Source organism: Panthera onca, chromosome D3 (genome assembly GCF_046562875.1).
Source record: "Panthera onca isolate mPanOnc1 chromosome D3, mPanOnc1 haplotype 2, whole genome shotgun sequence".
Taxonomy (NCBI): domain Eukaryota; kingdom Metazoa; phylum Chordata; class Mammalia; order Carnivora; family Felidae; genus Panthera; species Panthera onca.
The window spans coordinates 12,866,744-12,887,119 of record NC_138350.1 but is presented as its reverse complement, the minus strand read 5'-3'; the positions used below and the strand labels follow the sequence as shown (position 1 = coordinate 12,887,119).

Here is a 20,376-nt window from a genome sequence, read left to right as displayed (position 1 = left end):
TAACGGATACAGCAATTTAAAAAGAAAGAGGTAGATCTGTGAGCCTTCATGTAACAAGATCTCAAACATCCTGTAGAGGAAGAAAAGAAAGTTGTTATAGGGCAAAGTGTAAAAGGGGATAATATTCATGCCTATTTCAACATCTGTACATATACAAAATAACACTCTGTATGTTTTACTGATACCTGCATTTGTATGTATCCATGGAAAGCAAGGTTGGAAACATACACAAGTAATTCACAGCACAGAGTGCCTCTGGGAAGCAGTCAACCTTAGAGGAGATTTGATACCTAGAACAGATCAATTTTTAACACTCCTCTAGATGACAAGACTACTTGCAATAACAATTCTATAATAAAAATTATTACTCTCATGGTTTGGTCTTTGGTTTTAAAGAATGAATTTCAATGTTAAAGATGCATTCAAATTCACCAAAATAGATCGTGAATGAGTGAAACATCTGTGCCTTACAAAACAGAGAACAAAAAATATTATACCTAGCGATTTGTTCTCCATTTCACTCAAGTTTTAAACACAGATAAGTTTTAAATGCCACTCCAGGTAGTGACAAGGAGTGACTGGAATAATTTGTTTCTGTTGTTTCTCCGTGTCTATAATCACTGTTTATTTTGAACCTACTGCTTAAATGTAGGAATATATATTATCCCAGAGGTTGGAGACACAAACCAAGCCCAAAGGTGACTTTGAACAATTCCAAACTGTTAGGAACTTTTGAAATGTAGCTGAGTCTACCTGTGTCAGGATCCAGTGTATAACCAGGGGGTTCTCTGAATTAGCTTCCAGGTATAATACCGTCTTCACTAAAAGTAATAAAAATGGGCTAATTTGAAACTTATTCTCAAAACTTAACAGTAATGCAGCAGTGGTTTACAACTTAGACAAACAAAATACTTTCTCGGGGAGGAGTATTTATTTGATCACTGACTTTGGTTAAAAGAGACACTGCTCAGTGATGATAAAAAGCAGACTGACTTCAGTCAGTTTTATTATTGCTGCAAACTTCTACAGACGGCTCATTGTTGCCTGCTTTCAGGGCAGGCCACCCCCTCAGCCCCACCCTTGGGACCTCATTGCTAGGGAAAGCTAGGGTCTAGGCTAGGGGGTCAAAGGGGACTTTGGCTTTACCTGTAATTTTCTAATTTTTTCCAGCATAGTTGGCTAAGAGTCTGACTCCAAAGTCAGACTTCCGAGGTTCAAATCTTGGCCCCATGCGTGTGTGACCCTGGGCTAGTTACTTAATCTCTTCTGGCCTTGCTTTCCTTATCTGTAACATGGGGCTAATGATGCCTTTGTCAAAGAGTGTTTGTGCGATGACGTGCGATACTTTGTTTAAAATGCAGAAACATCTGGCATACGGTAGGTGCTCAATAATGTCAGCCACGTTTTTAGGGGGACAATGTATTCATATATTAAGCATGTTGTTTTTAAAAATACATGCCTAAAAAAATAAATAAATAAAAATAAAAATACATGCCTAAACATACTCCTACCTTTCAATCCAGGCAATCGCATTCTTCGGTATTTACTCAAAGGAGGAGAAATCTTTTGTCCACACAAAACCGTGCAGACAGATGTTTTCAGCAGCCTTACTTATAATTACCAAGATTTGGAAGCAACCAAAATACCCTTCAGTAGGTGAGTGGATAAAGTGTGGCCCACCCACACAATGCAATGTTATTTAGAGAAATGAGCTAGCAAGCCATGAAAAAACGTGAAAGAACATTAAATGTCTATTACTGAGTGAAGGAGGCCAATCTGAAAAGGCTACGTTCTGTATGATTCCAACTATAGGACATTCTGGAAAGGGCAACACTAGGGGGAAGAAAAAAATCAGTGGTTGCCAGGAGGTACTGGAGAGGGAGGGATATATAGGCAGAGCAAGGGGATTTCTAGAGCAGGGAAAGTATTCTATCTGATACTGTGATGGTGGATACATGTCATTATACATTTGTCCAAACCCATAGAATGCACACCACCAAGAGTGAACTTGAATGTAAACTATGGACTCTGGGTGATAACCATGTATCAACACAGCTTCACCAATAGTAACAAACCTCCCACCCTGTGCAGGATGTTGACTGTGGGGGAGGTTGGGAGGGTGGGCAGAAGGATATAGGAACTCTGTGTACTTTCCGTTCAATTTTGCTATGAACCTAAAACCGCCCTAAAAATTAAAATTTATTTTTTTAAAAAGCATATGCCTAGGGGCGCCTGGGTGGCTCAGTCAGTTAAGTGTCCAACTTCGGCTCAGATCTTGATTTTGTGGTCCATTGGTTCGAGCCCCATGTCGGGCTCTGTGCTGACAGCTCAGAGCCTGGAGCCTGCTTCGGATTCTGTGTCTCCCTCTCTCTCTGCCCCCCCCTCCCCGCTTGCGCTTTGTCTCTGTCTCTCCCCAAAAATAAACATTAAAAAAAATTTTTTTTTAAGCATATGTCTAGAAAAAAGCTAGAATGCCAAAATGTTAATCAGGGTTAATGCAGGGTAGTAGGAATATGTGAAGTGGTTATTTTATTATGTGTGGTTCTTACAAAGTATGACACCTCCCTCCATCTCGAGGCTGGAAGGCAGGAAGGTAGTCTCCTGGGGCCTCAGCTGCTGAATCAGAGCCCTGCCCTCAGCACACCCTTCAGCTTTGGGTCTGAGGCTTCGAGATCTATTCAGGACAGCTATGACCTGGCCTATGGAACTCTCTGGCATGACCCAGGAGGCACCTTCTCTCTCTGGGTAGATATCCTTTGTCTGGAGTGGACTCAGGGAGAACCCAAGCTGCTGAGGAGGTAGGAGGGCCTTGGGCCAGGCTGGCAAAGAAAATGGGGGCTGCTTCAAGGTTTAGAAGGATTCTTAGGGTGGAGAAATAGGGCAGGGGACTGGGCAGGAGCCTGCCTGGACACCAGACCTGGTGCTTGTCCATACACCTGTCCACTCACCTTTCTATCTCTTTTGCCTATCCGTCTGTCCATCCATCCATCCATCCATCCATCCATCCATCTGCCTATCTGCCTGTCTGCCAGTCCCTGCTCTCATGCATCCATTTAATTCGTTCATTTAGTCCACAAATATTTATTGAGCACCTACTATGTGCCAGGAACTAGGCTAGGCCTGGGACGTTGCTGTGTGTGAACTGGGCGGACACAGTCCCTGCCCTCCTAGGGCTAACACTCTAGTGTGGGACACAGCAAGAACAAGTAAACAAACAGCAAGTATATTATCACAAGTCGGGCAAAGACTCAGGGGGAGACGACCAGGCTGCTGCCTGTGTCCTTCCAGCTGGCCCTCCATCTGCAAACGCTGGTACCTCTCCTGACGTTGCTCGCTCTGTCCTGCTAACGAGGGGGTCTGCGCCTGCTAACGAGGGGGTCTGTCCTGCTAACGAGGGGGTCTCTTGCCCCAACTCGCCCATTTGTGAGCATTTCTGGGGCACCTGTTAAAGATACAGATTTCTGGAGACACCCATGCGGGTGCCCTGAGTGTTTTAACAAGCTCTCTGTTGTGAAAGGCTGCTGTGCACTGCCCGGGGAGGGAGGGGGGAGCCTGGAGCTCCACCTTCTCCCCCTCCCTTCAGCTGCAGCCCTGTCATCTCAGGTACAGTCCCAGGATCATGGTGACATCTGGGTCCAGGTCACAGGGCCCCAGAGGACTCACCTGGGCTTGTTCTCACGGCCTGGGGCCCTGGGAGGGAGGGCTTGCCGGGGCCGGGGGGCAGACCTGCTCAGTGCCAGGCTGCCAGGAGCTCGAGGAGGCCAGGCCTCTGGGAAAGCAAGGAGAAAGGCGCCCACGGGATCCGCCCGCCCAGCTCTGAAGCAGAAGGAGGAGGAAGAGGAGGAGCCTTGAAGGGTCTCCGCAGGTAGGAGGCCTGGGCAGGGAGGAGCACAGCCCTTCTGCCTGGTCGGGAGGGGCCTCTTCTGCCAAGACTTGGTAAAGAGCCCTCAGTGAGGCCCAGCCCAGGTACCGCCCACCTGACCATCCTGGGCAGGGTCTGAATTTGGTTAAGGAAATTGTCCCGCTGAAGGCACTGGAGGGGTCAGGGCAAGTTTGCCCCGGGGAAGAGGGGAATTAGGAAGGTGTTCCTAGGGGTGGCAACAGTGGGAGCCAAGAACGGGGCTTTTCGGCATTCGAGAGAGATCCACACCATCCTCATTTCCTGAAGCTCCCGGTATACAGGAAAAGGAGGAAATTTCTAAACAGAGTGTTAGAAACTTGCTGCTGTATTTTAAATGCTTGCAATGAGCTAATGGGACCGCATTTAACACCCAGCCCACAACAGGGCAATACAAGTGTGCTGGTCCTAGGAAAATGAAGGGATTTGTTTTAAATATTGATTTATGGCACACGGCAGGTGCCATAGCCTGGGGCTGGCCAGAAGTTAAAAGCTGTCCGATGAACGTCCCTGCTTGGGACCCTATCACTGCATCTTGGTGACTGTGTGAGCGACCCCACAGTCATTCGGTTCAGAGATTCAGAGACAAGGGGTATCTGCCTTTGAAGTTCCTGCTCCGGGCAGAAGGAGGCCTGCGGGCACTAGGGAGACAAGTAGGACTTCAGTGAGGGGACCTGGGGGGTGTGGCTGTGTTGCAGGGTCACAGAGCACAATGGCCAAGGAAGAATTCTGGACGCGTATGGTGCCACTTAGTAAGCTTATTTGAGTAGCACAGAGACAGGACCCGTGGGCAGAAAGGGCTTGCCCTTTTGCTGTATGAAGCTGGTGATAAGACGAGGAGTGTTTGAGGGGAAGGGGACGTGCGGGGAACAGCAGATTAGCAGTGTCTTCTTCAAAATTCTACTCGTAAAATTACTTTCGCAAGCTTTCCCTGGTGCTTATCGTCCAGTTCGCTATGGACTGTCCTTCAGATGTGCAGGCAGCCATGAGACCCTTGGAGAACGTAGCCACCGGCACGAATCTGATCCTTATCGGAACTGCACAGGCTGAAGTTCAGCCTGCCGAGCTAAGGGTGAACGTTTTTCTGCTTCCGTCCCTCATCAGTGGGATGAGGCAGGCCACTGTGGGAGTGTGAAGGAAGCATCTCACCCAACCCGGGAGAGCCAGGGGGACTTCCTAGAAGAGGCGGCTCTCACCTGGGACCTGGAAGATGAGCAAGCATGAGCCATGTAAGGAAGGGCACAAAGGGGGCTCCCAGAGGAAGGAATAGCAGGGACTGGACAGAAGAGGCTGGAGCCCTTGGTAGGACTGCTGAGAACGGAGAGGTGCGTCGGCAGATACAGAGAAGGATGTCCTCTCGGGTGTATTCAGGAACTCGGCCTTTAATTCCTGAAGTCGGTTCAGCCAGACTCGCTTTGCTTATGGATATCGCCAATGCGGATTTTTGCATATATTTGGGTTCTTTGCTGACACGTCGGAAAATACAGAAAAGCAAAAACAGTTGGGGTGTTTGTCATGATTGGGAAATGCACGGGCAGCCTGTGGCTTTCTCTTTCCCACCCAAACCGGTAACGTGAAAATAATGGCTTCCGTTCCTGGAGAGCCCAGTGGGTGGGTGTCTGGCCTCAGGACTGTATAGACAAGAGATAGATAGAAAGATAGAGGAATCAGTGATATATGATGTATATGTTAACTATTAAAAACTTTAGCTATTATATATAATTATTAAATATATAAGATATATTACTTATCTGTTGCCACATAAACTAGTCACCACAAACTTAATGGCTTAAAACAACACACAGCTATGGTCGCAGTTTCCATGGATCAGGAAGCTGGGTTTGGCCCAGCTGGTTCCTCTGCTTCATGATCTCTTATGAGACTGCAGTCAGGGTATCAGCCCGGAGTGAAGTCTCCTCCGAAGGCTCAGCTGAGGACAGCTCTATTTCCAAGCTCCCGTGCCAAACGCTTGAGAATAACAACACGTTTGTGGGGTACCCACCCCTGTCCTCTCAGCATCATATCTATGCCTCAGGCACCCCTGACTGCTTCCTTGTCCCATCTCCTCCCTATCTCTGACGCAGGGCTGTTTCTGAATGTTTTGGGGGCTTCAGTTCCCAAGGGAGAGATCTGACTGCCTGGCTGGATTTTGAGGGCCAGCCTTCACCATAAGACTCAGGCTTTCCCAGGATTTTGCTTGTTCCCACGTGAGTCCCTGACCACATGACCTAGAAATAAACCCTTGCTGGGGCGCCTGGGTGGCTCAGTCGGTTAAGCATCTGACTTCGGCTCAGGTCGTCCATCTCATAGCTCGTGAGTTCGAGCCACATGCCAGGCCCTCTGCTGTCAGCGCGGAGGCTGCTTTCAGATCGTCTGTCTCCCTCTTTCTCTGCCCCTCCCCCCCAGCACAGGAGCGCACAAACCCTGACCTTGACCCTTGTTAGCGTGTGAATCTCCTCGAGGCCAGTCCGCCACACCCAAGGGGGAATGTAGTCTCATACACTCATTTATTCTCTCACTCATTCATTCACTCCACACTTTGTGTTCACGCCTACTGTGCGGGCAGGCACTGTGTTGCTCAAAAAATGTATCATTCCTCCCCTCCTAGAGTTAAGTATGGGTATAAATCAAGTACAGGTTTACAAAAACGGGAGTTATGTTCTGTATTAGAGGTGTGGGGGGCTGGCCTGGCTCTGCTTTGTGTAAGTCTAGAGAAATTAGCAACGAGTTGCCTCTCTTGGAAGGAGTAGAGGCTGAGCCAGAAGGGAAGCAGCGAGGAAGGGGCACTTCAGACACAGGGAACTGTATGTGCAAAAGCACCGAGGCACAAAATGGCAATGATATATTTGAGGCAAGCTGGAAAGTCCATCATGTGTAACATTTTGGGGAAAGGGGGTAACAGGAATGGGGAGTGGACAGGACAAAATTGGAAGAGAGAAAGAGAGACCTTTTTTAAAAAGGGTGGGATCCCATACAGTAAGATGTAGCATTATGGTCTCGCCATTCCATCGTCCTTCTGTCCTGACCTGAGAAGCCAGCTGTCACACGCAAACAGCTCTGAGGCAGGCACATTCTGTTCAGCCTGCAGTGCTATATCTTGTTGGGTTTGCTCTGGGGGTGAGTTGCCCGATTTAAAATTCAGATTTTACATTAAAGGAACAAAGCTCAGGGTGCCTGGGTGGCTCAGTCGGTTGAGCATCTGACTTCAGCTCAGGTCACGATCTCGCGGTCCGGGAGTTCGAGCCCCGCATCAGGCTCTGTGCTGACAGCTTGGAGCCTGGAGCCTGCTTCGGATCCTGTGTCTCCCTCTCTCTTTGCCCCTCCCCCGCTCATGCTCTGTCTGTCTCTCTCTCTGTCAAAAATAAATAAACATTTAAAAAATTTTTAGATCAGACCATCTGGCCACGCTGGATCTTCCACATTCGCACCTGGAATGATCGGCCGGAGCTGAGGGGCGGGCGTGGGTTCAGCATCCCCTGGGTGCAACAGGGCACCTAGGGTGGTCGCACGGAGGGTCCTAAGCTCTCCGCTACCCTTTCCAGCCCCGGCACCTAAAGGGGCTGATCTGGGCTGTTCTCCAGAGGCCAGGCTGGCTGAGTCGGCTTCAAGGCAGCTCTAATCTGCCCAGACAGAGGGAAGCAAGGGAAAGAGGGCAGGGAAATGGAGAGAGAAGAGCCCAGCAAGCCCCCGCATGTCTTTCTGCCTCGTCCCAGGCGATTCTCAAAGTTCTTCTTCTTCATCTGTGCCCCTCCTTATCCCCCCCCCCCACCCCGTAATCTCGTACTCACAGCTAAGAATCCAGTGCCAGGAAGAGTGGAGTTCACCACTTCCCCTGAAGCAGGAGGAATAAAGACATCACCTCACGGGTTACTGCGGGAAGAAACGGGCTCATATCCATAAAGTGGTGGGCACAGTACCTGGCACTTTGTTCGAGAAAAGACAAATGCGTCTGTGCATTAATATTTCTTCAATCGAGTTCTTTCTCGAAGTGTCTGTAGCAGACGCGGTCAGTGCCCTGCACCGATCCGTTACGATTTTTTCACCATATTTGTGCACACTGGCTCCCCGCGTGCATTCACTCCCAACAGCTGGAACCCGCTTTGCCTGGGAGAGAAGCCGAGTATCTGGGAACTTGCATCCTCCTGGGGGTGGTCCCTGCCCGGTGATTGAGCCGGAGGGGTGTGGCCTCCTCACACCCTAAGGGGGACAACTCTGGGGTCTTGTCTACACTGTCTGCAGCACTTCCCCACAAGACCGAGCCTCTGGCGACTTTACTGATAGCACACCCCTCTCTTGGTCACCTTCCCTCCCTGTTCCCACCTCCCTTTCTCCCCTGCCAGTTCTCGTGGACACGTATCCCAATCAATCACTGCCATACAAATCCTCATCTCAGGGTCTGCTTCTGGGGAACCCAACCAGAGACGTGATCTCTTTTCATCTCAGCCTTCCAAATGCCCCTCCCTCCCAACCTGGTTCCCTCGCCTCCTTGCTCTCCCCACCTCCTCCCTGCTCTGCCTTCCCCTCCCGGCCGCCTTACCCGGGCACCTCCACCACCGACTTGGAAACAGATGGCATCATCTGGGCGAGAGAGCTCCCTTTGTGGTGATTTATGATCCTTGATTGGGCAGCCGTTATTTTTAGCTGCCTCTCTCCACCTTCTGCTGCCCTCCACGGTGGAGAAAATTCTGCCCTGGTTTGTGGGCATAAGAGGGTGTCTATGTCAGTGGTCTTCAACTGAAGACACTTTTGCCCCCCACACCCCTCCCCAGAGACATTTGGCAATGCTGGGAGGCATTTTTGGCCCTCACACTCACAGCTGGGGCAGAGGGTGCTCCTTGTGTCTGGTGGGTAGACTGGGGACATGGGCAAATAACCTACAAGGCACAGGACAGCCCTCCCCCACTCACAAAGAATCATCAGGTCCCAAATGTCAGTGGTGCTGAGGTTGAGAGCCCCTGGGCTATGTGTCTCTCTACTTCCTTTATTTTGTCGCAGGACGAGGATGTCATGTTCTCCTCCTGGAAATATAGAGGGGAAAAAACCAAGATGCTGTGTGGGCTGCTGTTTGGAGCTTGCAATGAGAAAAGGCCCAGAAGTGCTAACACCTAACACATGTTGGCATTGGCTCTGTGCTAGACCTGTAGCAAGAGGCTTATGCCATTAGGTTCATTCTTTCTCACGGACGCCCTATGAGATGGGGACTCTTAATACTCCCCGTTTTGCAGGTTAAAAAATTGAGGCTCAGAGAGGTAGGGAGTGTGACTGTTGATGAGCACATTTGAGACGAGACTGTCCATGCCCTTAACCACTACACTAGATTTAGTCCACTGGCGAACAGCTTATAGAGTGCTTACTCCAAACAGGATACAGCTACGTCTGTTTATTGCGTAAGAGGCATCTGTGGTCCCAGCTTGAAAGCAGGCTGGGTGGGTACCCAGGAGAACTGACCGTCAGACGCAATTACCAAGGCTCTGGCCTCATGAGGGGGTAAGGGCCTATCCCTACAGATGTTCCAAGTCGGACAGGTGTGGGTCACCGATGGCCCTCCGAAGCCTCTCCTTGCGATGTATCAGTCAGCTTCTACTGTGTAACAATCCACCCCCAAATGCAAATGCTTATGATTTTAAGTCACTATTTAAGTTCCTAATGCTGCAAGTTGGCACTGTAGGCTGGGTCAGGTTGAGTGGTGCTTCCGGTTTCCAGGGGGCTCGTTCATGCATCGGTGGTCAGCTAACCAGATCAACTGGGGGCTGGCTGATCTGGAAAGCTTTAAGCTAGGATGGTTTGCCCCTTCCCCAGCTAGCCTCTCAGCCTCCAGCAGGCGATTCTGAACTTGTAAATGTAGTGGTACAGGACTCAAAGAGCATGATAGCAGCTACAAAGGACTCCTGAAACCTATACGGGGCACGAGAAAATGTCACTTCTGCTGTATTTCGTTGGTCAAGCAAGTTACACAACCAGTGCAAATTCAAGGGGCGGTGAGGTAAACTCCACCAACTTAGGAAGAGTCACACAATGTTGCTGTCATTTTTTGTCATCTGCCATGGGGGCGTGTTCCTTCCAGGCCCAGGTACGGTACTTATGTACAGTCTTTGTGGATGGTGGCACCAGCACTTAATCTGGCTCTGAGAAGTTGTTAGTTACTTAGCTATGTAGCCTTGGAAAGTTACTTAGCTTCTCTGGACCTCGGTTTTGGTTGGTTGTTTTTTTCAGTTACATTACAGGTAAAATATACCCCTCCTGCCTGCCTCGTAGGTTGTCATAAAGCTCAAATAAGACAGTGGAGAAAGGAAGGCCTATTATTTCATAATCTGTCCTTGAAACAGAAGGAGGCCCGGCTGTTTACGCTGGGCACGTGCATCTCTCCCCCTGAGCTGAGGCTCCTGTAATTCATCAGTAGCCAAAGCTTGACAAGCCCCCAGTGGTTCTCCATCAATCCTCCTGTCTATTTTCCCAGGGAAAACCCAAGTGGCTGGGCCAGAAAAATCTCAGGACCTTTTTTCCCTCAAGTTCGAATATTAGGCATGGACCAAGGGCCCCTCTTATGGCTTTGTTATTTGGTCTAAAAGCAAATTTTTGAGATCTGTGCCCTGAGCTCGTCTCAGTGAACCTCTCTCACTGGCAAAGCCTCTCTCCCAATTGACAAACAACAAACACAGCCTGTGTGCTCTGGGACGTCTCCTAGGTCCCGAGAGAGCACGAAAGAGCTGGGTCCTCCCAGATGGGGCCAGGTCTGTGGAAGAGGATCAGGCCGGCTCAGTGCACGGTGGCCCTCCTGCAAAGATCATAGCAAGCCTCCCACAAGCCTGGGGAAACTGAGGCCAGAGGCATTAAAAGAGGAGCTTGATTATCCATGCTGGGATCATGGGTCTTTGGACTATTTGGAGGAGAGGAGAGAGAATGAACATTGTCATTCACTTATTACAACTGATTCACACTATTCAGGGCTGGCTTTGTGACAGTGTCCCCTCCCTGTCAAGGCTAGGGACCATTCCTGTCCCATTCGCTGTTGTAGCCCTATGCACAGCACTGGGTCCTGTCTACGAGATGCGGAGAGGTGTGGAATGGTCTCATTTAATGCTCCAACAACCTATCCAAGTGGGTACCATTATTACCATCCCCATTTTGCAGATGACAAAGCTGAGGGCAGGGAGAGGATTGAAGTCACGCAGCTGGGAGGTGGCAGAATCAAGATTCAGACCGGGTCTGTCTGGCTCCGAAGTTCATACTCTTCGTGGCTGCACGGTGTCCCTTCAACTCCGCTGGCTCCATAATAGTCCAGGACTTTGGACAGGGTTCAGGAGGGTTACAGACGAGCACCTGCAAAGCAGAGAGATGACCCGGTGGGGCGGCGGGGGGTGGGGGGGGCGCTCTTCCTGGGGAGGGGGAGGCAAACCACTGTTCTCTCTGGCCTCCTCCAGATCAAATGCACCCTGCCCCCGCTTCTGGTGCCAGCGTGTCATGTAGCAACAGGGACCAATTTGGACTTTTTGTACTGATTTCACACTTATTACATACTTACTTGTAGCAGGCACTGCTCAGAGCTTGGCAGAAGTCATAGCCACAAGAGCAAAGCCCAGCAGGTCCATCAGGCCTTGCAAACAGTCACTGCACACCCAGGGCCCTCTGGAAGGAGCACAATTAGAAAAATAAGGGACAAAATGGACATTTAAGGTGCCTCCTCTTTTCCCACCCCGTATAACAAAAAGAATCCTGCTTTCTCCTGCGTGCACGGGAAGTAAGCTTTTAAAAAAGCATTATTGAGCATGGCTGTGTGCCAAACTCTGTGTGTTCCCCATGGTCGTTGATCATATTCTTACAGTGCTGCTACGTTTATTGTCCCACATAGAGGGATTCCGTGAAAATAGGAGTCAAATGATGTCACTCCCTGTTCAAAACCTTCCGGTGACTTCCGAGAAGACTCAGAGTGAGGTCCAATGTCCTCACCGTGGTCCATAAAGCCCCCATTATCTCTAGGGTCTTTTCCTATCGCTCCCTTCTCACTGGCTCTGCTCAAACCACACTGCTGTTTCTTCAGCACACTGAGCATGCTTATACCTCAGGACCTTTGCACTGGCTGTTCCCTCCAGCTAGAAACATATTCCCCCAAGTATCCACATGTCTCATTCCCCCACTGACATCAGGTTTCTGATGAAACGATTCCTCACCAAAGAGGCCTTTGCTGACCACCCAGCATCCCCTCTCCCCACCATGTCCCTACCCTGTCCTATTTCTCTCCAGATCCCCATTATCCCCAGACACACCAGAACATCAGATGTTAGCTTCATGAGTGCAGGTAGCTAAAGTGTCCACTCTGTGTCCCCGGGACCTAGCACAACACCTGGCACTTAGGAGGCGCTCAAAGAGCATTTGCGGAATGAATGAACAAATGATGAGTGACCCTGTCAGATTAGAGTGAATGATCCTGCTTACAGATGAGGAACCTGAGACTCTGAGGTGAAGGGACCCCCCACTCTGTAAGAAGGCACCAGATGAGGAAGAGGACATAGGTCTATGACCTTCATAATATTCCGTCCTCCGATCTTCTATTGTTAGACTCTTACATCGTTTCCTCTCTCCAGTCAGTAACTTGATGACCCTCCTTATACATTCACCTTTTGTCCTGTGTCTGTTCATTTTCTTAAGATTTTCTTACCTTGTTTTCCCTGTTTCTGCCACTGTATTCTGGAGGCTTAGATTCCAATTATTATTATTATCATAAAATAGTTTCACGGACTAGATCTTGCTTCAGATAATTATTTGATATTTGCATTGTCAATAACCACCGGCAAAAAAAATAGATCTATCTTTTCATTTTCCTGGTTTTATCACTCAGTATCAGTGCTTAAAAACCACCATCCTCTCCACCACATTCTTGGATTATTTATCTTGATTTATTATTTGGTCAATTGGGGCTTATATCGGGGTCCTTTTTTTTTTAAGGACACATAGGTGGCAAACTGTGTAAGCCTGTGTGAGAATGCATTTCTGGTGCCTTCCCACATAAAGGCAATTTGAAGAGTGCAGAGTTCTTGGATTATGATTCGTTACCCATGACTCGGCGTGTGTGTGTGTGTGTGTGTGCACGAATGCGCATGCGTGTGCACGCACACACGTGTGAAAGTACTGTATTCAACTGTCATAAACATACAGTAAAACGCAGAAATCTTTAATTAAAAATTTCGACAAACAAGTTACCCATGTAACCATCAACCAGGTCAAGATAGAAAATATTTCTACCACCACGGAATGTTCCCCCTGGGTTCTTTGTATTCATTCTTCCACCCATATGATGCATTCTGAGAGTACTATGGTCTCTTTTCGTCTGTTCTTGCACCCTGATTATTTTAAGGAGGCTCCATGCCCAAGCAGGGCTTGAACTCATGACCCCGAGATTGAGAGTCATAGGCTCTACCGACTGAACCAGTCAGGTGCCCCTCTTGCACTCTATATAAATGGAATCACACCGTACGACCCTTATGTCTGGCTCAGCTCAGTCAACACAACACCTTTGGGATTCATCCACCCTGTTACACGTACCACTGGTTTATTCCTTGTATCGTTTCCATCTGAGTAGGATTCCACTGAATTAATATACCAGTTTGCTTTTCCATTCTCCCACAGATGGACACTGGGGTGGTTTCCAGTTTGGGACTTCCATTCTCGTGCAGGTCTTTTTTCGGACATCGGGTATGAGTGTGGGAGAGGAATTGCTAGATCATAGAGACAGTCAATGTTTACCTTTGTAAGAACCCGTCAAACAGTTTTCCAATGTGACTGGACCAATGCATACTAGTTCCACATCCTGAACAGCTCTTGAAATTGCCAGGGTTTCAAACAATTGTTGTGTTTTTGTTTTTGTTTTGTTTTTGCTTTTGCCTTGTTCCAACCATTCTGATGGGTGTGGAGGGAGGGTGTGTGGTTTTAATTTGTGTTTCTCTGATGACCGGTATTATCTATCTTTTCATTGTCCTTTAGTCTCTGGCTTAGTTTTAATCTTCCGTTTCCTGTTTCCACTGTAGCTTTTAATTCAGCAGTCATGCTCGCCTCTCTTCAGTCTTCCCTAATCTCAGCTATGCCTCTTTCGTGAATGCTTCCTATGGTTTCTTAGAGGTGGCATTCCTTAGAGCTGTCTCAAGAACACAGATTAGAAATTTGATAGTTGACCCTGATTCCTTTATGATCTTCCCATTACATAAGGATACACCATTCTTTCCGATACACCATCTCCTATTTGCTCGTTCTTTCTACGGGAGCTTTCTGCTGCTACAGTGCAGGCAACTGAACCACGTTTTTCTAAGATTAGGCATCCTGTTGATCCTTTGGGGCCCAGTAGAAGTCAGAAGGGGAAAATTGAAGTTGTTACAGTGAAACATGTCTCGTTTGGGATTCCAGCCACGTGGGGGAGCGGGCTGGAGACTTGTGCCATGGGCAACCTCATCAGGAAGTTCAGCTTTAGGTCAAATAGTATCCTTTCTCTGGTAATCGTGGAAGCAGGGGGAAGTTGAGGTAGTGTCCTTAGTCCCTCGCCAAGCCTGTCTTTCCTCAGTGGCAGTCGGCCGTGGCAGTTGGCCATGGCAGCACCATGGGGTTCCCTCTAACATGGCGGCCCCTACTGCATCCTTCCCATAGGCACCAGCTGGATTAATTGAGCTGCTTGTTACTCCCCATTCCTGACAGTGGTATGCTCGGGGACCTCTCCTGCTGACTTGACAGTGACTTACTCTTTCTCACATGAACTTCCACGGATCTGTTTCGACCTCCCTCCCATCTAATCCCATCTATACTCTATCTTGCATAACTTATCTGAAGTTTTGGGCAACGTGGATGCCAAGCTTCCTTAGTTTACGGCACCAATAAAGGCTTTCCCCCTGGATTTTATATTTCATTACTAGCTTCAACAGATATCCTAAAGAGGAACATAGACCCAGCTCCAAAAGCCATCAGCCAAGCCCAGAATTCCTTTGCTGTCCCCCAAAGCCACAGGAAGCTGGCATCTAATTAAATAGAGATCAGACCTCACCTGATAACCCACTCATTGTATTTTATTACACAACTCAGGAACCCTCTTATTAAATCTAAATTGCTCACATAACTGAGTGTACCGTAGATGTTTAATCATGGCCCAGGGCCTGTTTTTCTGCTCGAACTAAAGCACTTCCAGGTTTGGAGAAAAGGGAAGAGGAATTATTACACTAAAGCCCCTGAAGCTGTGGAAGGGCTTTTGTTTTTAAATGAGGGGCAGTCTGAGGGGCACCTGGGTGGCTCAGTCGGTGCTAAGCATCCGACTTCGGCTCAGGTCGTGATCTCGAGGTTTGTGAGTCAAACCCGTGTCGGGCTCTGTGCTGACAGCTCCGAGCCTGGAGCCTGCTTCGGATTCTGTGTCTCCCCCTCTCTCAGCCCCTCCCCTGCTCACGCTCTGTCTCTCTGTGTCTCTCAATAATAAATAAACGTTTAAAAAAATTAAAAAATAAATAAATGGGAGAGTCTGAGGCCGGCCCTTCCCTCAGAAATGGTTCCCTCCTCCCCCAACCCCCCCAGCACCTTTGAAGTTAGGCCAAGTCCACCCCAACTAAGTCAACAGCCCAGGCTTCGGCCAAGCCATAGATCAAGAGGTGGAGCCAGCAGTCTTCTCCTTCCGGGCCCTGAGAAGCGCTCCCAACATCTCCACTGAGTGCATGCATTCCACATCCCATTGTACAGATGAAGAAACCCAGGCTCAGAATGGTCCAGTAGGGGGTCACACAGCCAGTGTGTGGCACAGCTGAGATTTGGATCCATATTTTATTTCCATTACTTCTCAGAGCAGACTGATGAGTTACGTATGATTATTTCCACTTTACCGGGAGGCAACTGACACCCCAGGGGATAAAACTGAGTGCCAAGCTCCCCCCACCCCACCCCCGGTTCGGATGTGGTGGAGCTGAGACTCAGCCCAGGCAGAAGGGTCGAGGAACCTGCTGGTAGTTCAGGACAGAGATGTGACCTGATGAGAGAGTCTGGGGACAGGATAGCGGGTACCTGACTGCTGAAGCCTCCAGAGTTGGTGGTAGAGGGAGTAGGTAGATGATGACTGAAGTCTCCAGAACGGTGGGGAGGGGTAAAAGGAACAGAGAAAACTGTATGGGATGAGACAGAAGAGGCATCCACAGGATGAAGTGGGGCCGAGACAGGGCAGCTGTGAAAATCGAAGGAAGAAGTTCTTTCGAATGACTAGGGGTCATCAAAGCCAAAGCTTCCTTGGAAGGGGCGCGGGATAGAGTAGGCTGGTCTGACACCTGATTCAGGAAGTCTGGGGCCAGCTCGGAAATGTACATTTCTAACACCTTCCCACTTGACGTCCATGCTGCTGCTCCAAGGACCACCTTGAGAACCTAGCCCGTCACGGAGGTGTGGCTTCAGTAAGAGGAGGGAATATTTGCATGGTTGGGGTTCAAGGTGCTCAGCCAGGTCCCTGAGCTTTTCCCCCTTTCTCTCCTGGCCTGGCCCTTCCTGTGGTCTCCCCCGGACCCTCCATTTATTTCTCGCCCTCTCTTTTGAATGGAGGAATAGCCCACACCCAATATGGCGCACTAATCTGAAAGGCACAGGCTTGGTGGATTTTTTTTAATGTTTTTGTATTTATTTTTGACAGAGAGAGAGAGAGAGCATGAGCAGGGGAGGGGCCGAGAGAGAGGGAGACACAGAATCCGAAGCAGGCTCCAGGCTCCAAGCTGTCAGCCCAGAGCCCGACGCGGGGTTCGAACTCACAAACCGCGAGATCACAACCTGAGCCGAAGTCGGACGCTTAACCGACTGAGCCACACAGGCATCCCATTTTTTTTTTTAATGTTTTGGTGGATTTTTACAAGGATATCCACCTGCATTGCCAGGTGTATATCTGGATCAAGATGCAGAACATTTCCGGCACACCTTGCAATCTCACTCGTGAGCTCTCGTAACCAATAACCCACCCCTAGAGGTCACTACGATTCTGGAAGGAACAGCGTCCTTCCTCTTGAACTTGCTAAGATGGAAGCACACAGAATGTTCTCTTTGTGCCATAGGCCCCTTCTTGATAGTGGGACAGTGTATTTTTATTTCTCGCTCCACAACACTCTCTCCAGAAAGTGCGGGTTACTGTGCCCGTCGACAATTCCCCGTGCCTCTTCCTCTCTACTAGTTGTGTCTCCTCAAGACTCTCCTACTGCTCATCGCTCTGGGCCCGACAGAGGTTTCTGTATTATCTGTTTCAATTCTCGAAACGGCCCTGTAAGGAAGGTGTTTCTTTTCCTGCCATTTTACAGATGAGGTTCAGAGAGGTGAAGACATTTGCCCCAGATCCCACAGCCTATAAGAAGCAGCCTCAGCCAGCTTGAATCCAGACCCTGCCCTTGACCACTGGATGATCCTGCCTTCCCTCCCGTTGGAGCCCTGGGACCCACTAGACATGCCATCAATGTTTGCTAACTGACTAGGTGAAGTGAACCCCCTTAAAACAGCTGTCAGTCTTGCTGTTTGGTTTTTTGGAGTTGCTATGTTGAAAGCGCCTAGGATTACTTCCCAGGCAGTAGGTCAAAGTCAGACCAGCTTTGCTCATGGGGTGAGCACTGGGTTCACGTCCCCAGTGGTCCAGCCTCAGCTGGCCAGTCTGGGAGGCTGAGTCCAGGGGCCTGGAGGTTGGGCTCCCTGATGGACGTCTCCAGGAGCCATCAAGGGTGCAATCCAGCGGACTGTTTTTTGAGGCATCCTGGAGCCTTCCTGGACCCCCAGGTGTGACCTTTATGTGGCCAAAGCACAAGGCTGCTTACGTAGGCCATGGAAGGGACCTGTGAGGATGTCAAAAAAGGATCATTTTTTTCTCCCCTGGTTTTTCGAAGCAGAAAAGAGAGAGAGAGAGAGCTGGGGGAAATGGGCCTAATTATAAACGAGGATTGGCATGAAGTTCATGATGACTCATTTTTTAAATTGGTGTTTGACAAGAACAAGAAAGAACTGAAATCAGGACAATTAGGAAGTAATGAAGAGATTAAAAAACAGAGAGAAACGCAGGTAAAAGAATGAGCCTGGAAGGCCAGGCCTGGAAATGACTAAGTGTGCCTTGGGGCCAGGCTGGGAATGGGCGTCCCACGGGGGATCTGTCTAGAGACAGAGAGACCATCATTCCCTCATTCCAGATCCTTCTGTGGCTTCTCAATGCACATCAGAGAGAATCTCCATGTCTCACCTTGACCTCCAGGTTGTAGTCTAAGTGATGAGCTCATGTCTACCTGTCCAGCCTCATCCCAAGACACGCGGACCCTCACCCGTCCACATCAGGATTCTGGCATCCTCAAACACAACTTCAGGGCCTTTGCACATGCTCTCTCCTCTGCCTGGAATGCCCCGACTTCACGTGAGGGGCAACGGTACTCATTCTTGGCCTTCAAGTTTGTATTTCAAGTCAGAGTAAATGTTCCAGAACACCTAGCTGAAGTAAGCCTCCCTGATCATTCTCATTCACTACACCCTATGGCATTTCTTTGTAGCCCTTATTGGGGCTTGCAGTTAAAGCTTTTGTTCATTTGTTTGCACCTATGCTGCCTAGTTCCTCCTCTGAGCTATGAAAACGGAGGCCATGGGTATTTTGTTTACCAATACATCACCCAGCACAATGAATTACCCCTAGTAGAGTGAGAAAAGCAGCCACCTAATGCTGTGCTTCCAATGCCAGCTTCAGGCACAGTTGGATCCAGGTGGCTTCGTCAGCAGGGGATCTTTCTCCGTTCACTTAGATCTGCTCTCCTCCGGCTGTCTTCATTCTCAGGCCTTTGTTCTACCAGAATAGCAGCTCCAGTGGGAAAAGAGGCTCTCTTTCCTAATCACTTCAGACAGAGTTGAGCCACTATTTATCCACTGGACAGGCCTTCACACTTATCACTCGGGCACCTACTATGTTCTAGGCACTGCCTTAAGAACCGGGGAGCCATCACTACACGAAAGGGACAGCATTCTTGGACTCTTTAGAGCTTATGTTCTAGCAGTGGACGCAGACAACATATAAGTCAGGATAAGAAGGCCTCTAAAATAATTGTAGCTGAGAGGGGGTTGGAGAGTAATGGGCAGGAGGTAGCAGATATGTGGTACCTCTGAGTGCCCTGGCCGGAGCCACTGGCTCCTCAACCAACGACATGGCAGTGAGAGGAAGGGGGGAATTGTTCCCCAAAGGAAGATGGGAAGGAAGATCCCACCCAGAAAAGGGTGGGATGCAGGCAGTCAGGCAAACCCAGGAGATGCCTCCAACTATCGGGGAAAAGGCTCGGGCACTGGATGAGAGAGGTTGTTTCCGGCCCCGTGGCTTAGGGTGGTGGTTCTCACCCCCAGGGCGGGACGATGGTGTGTCAGGACCAGCCTAGAGACACTAGGGCACTCGAGTGTGTAGAGACCTGACTCGAGACAAATCAGAGCACATTATAGGAGGTCCCCACACACATATCCCTGGCAGTAAGAGAAACTTTCAGGAGCGGAAGAGAAGGACCTAGAGTCTCCCACGGGTGCATGAGGGCTGTGTGCACCATCGCCCCATTTCAGCCACACTGTGCCTGATGCAGTGAACTCACCGGTGGGAAGTGGCACTCCTGGTGGTGACCAGGACTTTATTTCTCTGCGGTAATGTTTTTGCAGCCTTAAAATCAGGCTCGCCCGTGAAGGTGCATTGCCTTATCTCTTCTGTAGGTCTCAGAAGAGTGAGAGCCAAGAATTGCAATTGAGCGGTACTAAACGAAAATTGGTGCCAGAAAGGGTCCCTCCCAGAAATAATTGTGCTTTTGGGGAGGCAGCCAAACCTTGGGTGGGGTTTGTTTTCAGCAGGCTTAGAGGCCTTTTGGGGTTCCCTCATGTCTTTGGGAAGTCATCTGAGGCTGTGGGATTTGTGACCAAGGGCTTAGAAATGTCGTCTTGTCCTCAAGATGACCCTCTGGGACAGGAGTAACACCTGATTTTTATCTAAATGCCATCTCAGAATGTTTGGAAATGACTGCCTAGATCACCGCATTGAACACAGATACAGGCTCAGCAGGGAAGTGTGCTGTGATCCTCTAGTAATGTCTGCCCAGGGCAAGGGAAGAGTGGGCTGTGTGCACAGGCCAGCTATTTACCAGCTATTATTAGCTGATCAAATGGATAATCTCGTGCATCCTGGTGAAAAATGCCCAACTAGAAATAGACGCAGAGCAGTAACAGAGGGATTGTCCTGAGGCCCCTTGTCACGACGAAGGGCAGACTGAGTTCAGACTGCTCCTGGCTCCGTCACGTATGTCCTGCATGACCTTGGGCAAGTTACCTGCCTCTCATAGCCTCATTTCCTCATCTCATTGATACTACTATCAAGTAGTATTTTTTTTTAAATTTTTTTAAAACATTTATTTATTTTTGAGACAGAGAGAGGCAGAGCATGAACGGGGGAGGAGGGGCAGAGAGAGAGGGAGACACAGAATCGGAAGCAGGCTCCAGGCTCCGAG

The 20,376-nt window shown here is 49.2% G+C and overlaps 1 protein-coding gene and 1 long non-coding RNA gene across 3 annotated transcripts in view; one reads left to right on the top strand and one right to left on the bottom strand.

Moving 5' to 3' along the window:
• The window catches only part of NOS1 (nitric oxide synthase 1), a 182,366-nt gene that overhangs the window by 23,496 nt on the left and 138,494 nt on the right, over positions 1-20,376 (top strand). The gene's annotated exons all lie outside the window — the stretch shown is intronic.
• LOC144613964 (uncharacterized) overlaps positions 9,802-20,376 on the bottom strand; it is a 35,335-nt gene continuing 24,760 nt past the window's right edge. Inside the window, exons 4-5 of the long non-coding RNA XR_013551465.2 lie at positions 11,421-11,524; positions 9,802-11,218 (exon numbers count right to left, since the gene is read on the bottom strand). This is a non-coding gene — a long non-coding RNA (uncharacterized LOC144613964). The remainder of the gene's footprint in view (positions 11,219-11,420; positions 11,525-20,376) is intronic.